Here is a 6,641-nt window from a genome sequence, read left to right as displayed (position 1 = left end):
ACAACAACATGCAATGTATTAATTACTGAAACTGTCCTATTAATTGGTTTTGAAACTGTCTCATTGCTATTTGTTTCTCAATAAATTTAATAATAAAAAAGAAGTGATATGTATATATGAACCAAAGCCTCCATGCTGAATAGAGTTACTATGCATCACAAAAGTATGCTAAAGAAAAAAAAAACAAGGAAAGACATGCTCAAGAGGAAAACAAGTTGCCCGCTTAGGCAGATCGCAGTGACCAGGGTTCAATCCCAGAAGTCCTGTGCTGGCCCTGCCCATGGGGAATGCTGAGTCTTGGTGTGGTGGCACATGCCTATAATCCCAGCACTTGGAAGGCTGAAAACAGAAGAATCACTACGAGTCTGATCTATGTTGTGAGACCCTGAACACCCTGTAGACCCTGTCCTAAATACAAAAAACAAACAAAAAATGAAAACAAAACCAAAAAAAGAGCCAAATAGGTTGATGTAAAGGAAACCATTAAATATAGCTTTTGTTCAGTACATGTATCTGGGAAACCTTGTACAGGCCAGTATAGAAAGCCTAATGAAGACTGACTGAATGATGCTGAAGAGGGTAACTTTTCACATACATCAAAATGATAACTTTGAAAACTGAGGCAAAACAAAATGCTCTTAACCTACAGTTACTGCTTTGTTTGTAGTTTCTTCCATCCTTCTCTGTCTTCTGCCTTCTGCCTGCCCTCAACTGTTCTCCTCTGCGATGCCCCTCTGCTGTGCCTCCCTACCTGGGAGGCAGCCACCTATGTTTTCAGTTTTATGAACTGAAACTTTTGTGAACTGTGCATCAGACACACCGCTCTTCCTTTAACCTCAGGTGTTGGTACTTTGTCTCAGCAATAAAGAAAAGTTAACGAAGATGCATTGTAAATCCCACATTTTCTCATTCTGAGTATAGTATGAGTCTCTGGGTGTGTCCTGCTGCAGGACAACCTGATGACAAATTAAAAGTAGAAGAAAAAGAGCATGCTTAAAGTTAGAGGTCCTGGGAAAAAATGTTTGTAGCTTGTTTGCACAGAAGTGCTGGCTGATCACTAATTGTTTTATCTCCACACTACTTTCTTTTTTATTTTTTTATGTATTTGGTATAAGGGTCTACAGGGTCTCACTACACAGATCAGACTCATAGTGATTCTCCCACTTTCAGCCTCCCAAGTGCTGAGATTACAGGTGCACATCCCCACACCCAGTCTTAATTGCTGTTTCAGTGCACCCAGAGGTCAGGGCTGGCACGGCAAGCCAGGGATCAAACCCTGGCCATCTGCCTATGTGGGTGCTTTAGTCTGCTGAACTATCTGGCTGGCCCTACCACACCACTTCCAATGACAAGTCTGCCTTTCTTTATATGGAATGTCCAAGGAATACATTCTATGTTCAGCTTAGACTTGTACTGGTAGCAATTGCTTCTTTCTTCATGGATCTTTAAGTAGTGGCAATCTGACCATAATATATTATTCACTTTTCTCTCTTTTGTGGATATTAATCTAAATTGTAAACTCTAAGAGAGGCCATGTTTTTACTGGTTTTTACCCCACAGACATTAAGCTGAAATTAGTTAAATGGAACAACTAAGTTACACCCTGAAGAGCACTGTAAGAAGAGGTGAGTACCTTGTGGAATTTGAAAATATTAATAAAAACATGTAAAACTGTTTTTTGGAACTTGGGGACAGCTGAGTGGCAAAATCCTATGTGTAGCATGTATGAGGTCCTGGTTTCAAACTCCAGCACACATGTACATGCACACACATGCATACTCCATATTTTAAAAGATACTTTTTATGGATATTTAATAAAATAATCTCACAAGGCATGTTTATAATTAAGGAGTTGACAATCTTTATAGTAAGAATGGAATTTTCATCAACATATGCTTCATTATAAACAAAATGATGACTGAAACATTTCCTGCTGATGTTGAAATCATGCCAACAAATGTAATATATTGTGACTAAATCAAACATAGGAACACAAGACATTAAAAGCAAAAATGTTCCTTCTTGAGCAATTAATTTCAGCATTTCTGGAATGTATATCTTGTATATCTAACAGGTCAGTTTTTGTGGGAATTAGAACTTCTAAATGTAGAGTATCTGTTTCCTGAATTTAACATATGATGCTATGACATTTTCTAAGATGACAACTAGCTAGTTCAGGGCTCTGAAAAGGAAGAAGTAGTCAGAAATAATCCCTTCACTATCCATCCAAGTAGCATTTGCTTTACAGTCTTTCAGCAGAGCCTCCAGAGAGAGCCTTGAAATCAGATTCCTGGCTACAGGCATGAATGAAATAAGCCAAGTGTTCCAACAATTCTCACGTCATTTACACAAATATTAAAAGACTTTTCCAAGCATTCAACCAGAGAAAAAGGTAGATATGCAGAAAAAATCCTGACCACTCAAAGATCTCAGTTCTAAAATGCTTTTCAGTCCTTTCCTGACCTATTTCTAACTTGGACAGAAATAAATGAGCCATTAGAGTAGAGGGAGGCTTCAGGCCACCACTTGGACTCTGTTTAGTTGACAGGAACCTGACACATGCTTGGGCCACATTTGATGCGAACCACACTCAAGAAGGAGGCAGCTTCATGCTTTCCAGGGTTGAATGCCTTGTGGTACAGGATAGCTCAGACAGTAGGACTCACCCTCCTACCTTTTTGATATAGCACCATGACTTATAAAGACTGTATTATCATCTCCCCCACCCAACCCTGTCTCAACTGTCCAGAATACATTGTGTTTCTTCTATCCCTGTAGAAAATCAGGGCAAAACTGAGACACTTGTCCCAGTTCACCACTGCATCATCTGCATGGTTTCCCATAGCTAGTTCTGTTCTCACAATATGGCAGCCTCTGATCCGTAGTCTTTGACCATTACTGTCCTGTTGTTCATAGCCTTGACCCTACCTTTGTGAAAATTAGAAAACAGGTCACATTTCTTGTAGGAATAGAGAAATGGGACAGATCTAGTCATGCCCTAGACAGTGGAATAAGTATGGATTAAAAGTTGTTCTGAACTTGAGTGGGCACTGGGCAGAGCACAACCCCTACCTCCATTGCTAATCCTCAGGAACACAGCCACCTCCATGCTGAGAACCACCACAGGGGCTCAGTCTTCCCTGTGGGGTCAGCTGCTTCTCTCAAATTCTAGCCCACCCACCTGCAAGGTTTGCAGGCAGATTTGAAGGGAAGAAGAAGAAGATTGAAACTCATATATTCATGATCAGCCACTGTGTACTGAGGCTCTAATTGCTTCCACACTTGACCAAGACCCCTCTTCTGCACTTCCAGCTGGCATCTGTGTTATGGGCAACTCAGGGCCAACACAGTCTGAATAATGTTCCTGCTGCTGACACAGAAATTGTTAAAAAATAGGCCTGAATCTTTGGCAGACCTCTCTATGATTACTCTGTAGCCTAACCCTAAATATATCAGATAAATAAGCCTAAAATAGCTCAGCTCTGGGAACAAAATATGGTCCTCCTTTTTGTTCCTTAAGTTGGATTTTTTAAATTCATGCTTTCTTTATATACATAAACATTTTCAAGGTTAACAAACTCCACAGACTTCAAAATGATCATAAAATTAATTGTAAGCTACTTTGCTATTTATGGCTAGTTCCTACTCTGATCTGGTTGTTGGTGCTTGTTTAGGAGAGTTTTGTTTGTGACTTTGTTGTTGTCACCTAGTTTTTTGAAAATGGACTCCATGGCTTCATTTGTGATGCAGTGAATGATTTACAGTTGCCAATGGTCTGTTAATGAAAGTAAACAATGTATATTCTGCTAGTAGAATACAAGCATGATATATATATATAGAGAGAGAGAGAGAGAGAGAGAGAGAGAGAGCAAATTCCCCTCCTTCTCCAAACGCTCACACTTGGCTCTCAGAGTTTCACAGTTTCAGTGTTAATAGGCTGGCCAGCTTTTCTGAAATAGTATTTTCTTCTGTTTAAGAATAAGTACTTAACATTTAACTTTAGTCATCATTACCATTTTATCCATTTATCACTGTATTTTAAATCCATAGCACCTCATGGTTCAACATTTGGAAATCCTATGGTTCACTAAGTAAACAAAGTTAGAGCATCATATGGCCTTCTTATGCTCTTGATTTTGGTGATTTCCTTTCACATGCATAGTTCTGTAACGAAATGAGCAAGATTTTATTCACTGTGACCACACTTCATTGGTTTCTGAAATGAAAAATATGACTGCCAGTTTAGCTAACAGTTAAACTTTATTATATGTAGTATTTTGTATGATGTCTCTAACATTTTGAATTATGAATATATATTTTCATTTATTTATCTTTTACTGGGATTGAACATAAGACCTCATGGATACTAGGCAAGTTCTCTATCCCTGAGCTATTTCCCAAGCCTGGATACCCTTTTCTGCTCAACTAACCTATAATTCACACATAAATCCTATAGAATTTTCATGTGGGAATTCAGCAAACAGAAGAATAAAATCCTAAGAGATTTCAGGCTGTGTAAGTATCCATACTTTCTATGGGAGTTGACATTAAATACTTCATGAATACTATGTTTCAAGAATTCACTTTTATATTGAATGTAGAATTGTGACATATTTAGAAAATAGCTAAATCATTATTTCCTGACAGCTTTCTGCCAATTAAAACACAAACTATAAAGTATCTCAAAGGAACCATTGAATAATTTGCAACTATTACATGCCATAATCTGTCCTGTCCACATTATATATGAAAGAATGTGAATGAATATATAGACTACAGGATCTAAGCAATTTGTAGATGTTTCTGTCTTGTTTTTCTGCTTTCCCAAATTTCTACAAAGGATTTTCTTAGAGGAATAATGAGATAGATACATTTTAGTGATGCTAAAAATATGTAGAAACAAATGATCTTCACCATGGTAAAAGTGGAAATTCATACAGACTTTTTGGAAAACAATTTGAATATATACACTTGGTTTTTGAAAAAGTATATTCATATACTTTCAAAAAACAGAATTTATGAACAGGAGACCCAGATTCACCACACAGACTAGTGGACTGAGCCCAGGTAACCAGCAGGCCCAAGCCCAGATGAACAGTAGGTTCGGATTCACTGCACAGACTTGGGAGGCCAAGCCCAGGTAAGCACTGAGGACTACAGGGACCCAGACTCCTGCATGGAGGCAGGAGGAAGGAACTTGGATGAATTAGTCTTTCCAGAAGACTCCAGGTACATGGTGGGGAGGTGCCCAAATGGAACTTGGGAGCTAGTTCACAAGCAAATTCTCAATTTGTGATTTGTTTTATTATACAACTACAGGATTTGCTCTTATGGTCTAAAGCACAAAACCATTAGTTACGAAAGTCTGTCAATTACTAAATTTCACCTGATATTATTATTGCCAATTATACTACTGTAACTAGGATACCCTACATATTTTAATCACATTCTGTCCCTGGGCAGTAATATCAGGAAGTGCTTGAGTAATAAACTCACCAAAGCCCTACACTGAAGGATAGACAGTGCCAAAGGGAAACCAATATTCTATTCTCAATCAATAGAGAAGGCAAGATCTTGGGACACACACAAAACAAGAATCTCTGTCATACAAAGAGATCCTTGAGAAACAGACTCTTTAAAGAGGCTTTGATTGCAGGTATAAAGCTACCTACTATCAAAATTTCACCAAAAAGTACCACAGAAAACAAAATAGTTTCTTCTGGAATAGAAAATGACAAGACTAAGGGGCAAATGTGATATCAGGCCCCCAGCCCACCCAGAACAAATTTAGGAGATATCAGCATAGAAGAAATTAGAAATTACATACCCAAAAGCTCTGAAATGATTGTAAATGAAGCAAAGAAACAATTCTAGAGGGGTATAGAGGAAATCAGATCAGAATTAATCTCTCCAGTAAAAAAAAAAAGAAATGATAGCTGTAATGAAAGAATTACTGAGCATAGCTAAAGAAAACATTGATAAAAAAAATTGAGGCACATAGAAAAATAATGGAAACCTCAAATGAGGAATATAGGAAAGAAACAGATTACATGAAATAGATTCAAAGAGATATATATGAAATAAAAAATTCCATTAAAAGTTGGCAAAACTGGTTGAATGAAACCGAAGATACACTTTCAGACCATGACAACATCATGGCAGCTAGTGATCAGGAAAGAAAAGATCTCTTAAAAAGAAGAAGGAACCAGGGAATAAAAATTCAGCAGCTACAAGATGATGCAAAGATGAACTACATAAGACTAACAGGCACCAGTGAAAAAGAAGAGTTCAACACAAATGACATAAAAAGAATATTTGCAGAAGTAATAGCAGAAAACTTCCCAAGTATGGGGAAACAATCCGATGTTTAGTTAATTGAGGCATATAGAACTCTAAATGGAATCAGCCAAACTAAATCTTCACCCAGACATAATAAGCAAGATCCAAGGAATTAAGTATAAAAATAACATACTAAAATCTGTTAGAGAAAAGAAATATTTAAAGGAAAGCCCATGAGAATTATAGTAGATTTCTCAATATAAATCATCAAGTCAAGAAGAGCATCAAGTGAAGTTTTTGAGCCACTAAAAGACAACAACTTTCAATTGAAATTGATAGACCCTTCTTTCAGAATTAATGGA

At 37.4% G+C, this 6,641-nt stretch overlaps 1 pseudogene; it reads left to right on the top strand.

Moving 5' to 3' along the window:
- LOC101588097 overlaps positions 1–6,641 on the top strand; it is a 70,293-nt pseudogene that overhangs the window by 27,353 nt on the left and 36,299 nt on the right.

The sequence above is a fragment of the Octodon degus genome, unplaced genomic scaffold, assembly GCF_000260255.1.
Source record: "Octodon degus isolate 3935 unplaced genomic scaffold, OctDeg1.0 scaffold00055, whole genome shotgun sequence".
NCBI classification, from domain to species: Eukaryota; Metazoa; Chordata; class Mammalia; order Rodentia; family Octodontidae; genus Octodon; species Octodon degus.
This window is presented reverse-complemented; position numbering and strand designations above follow the sequence as displayed.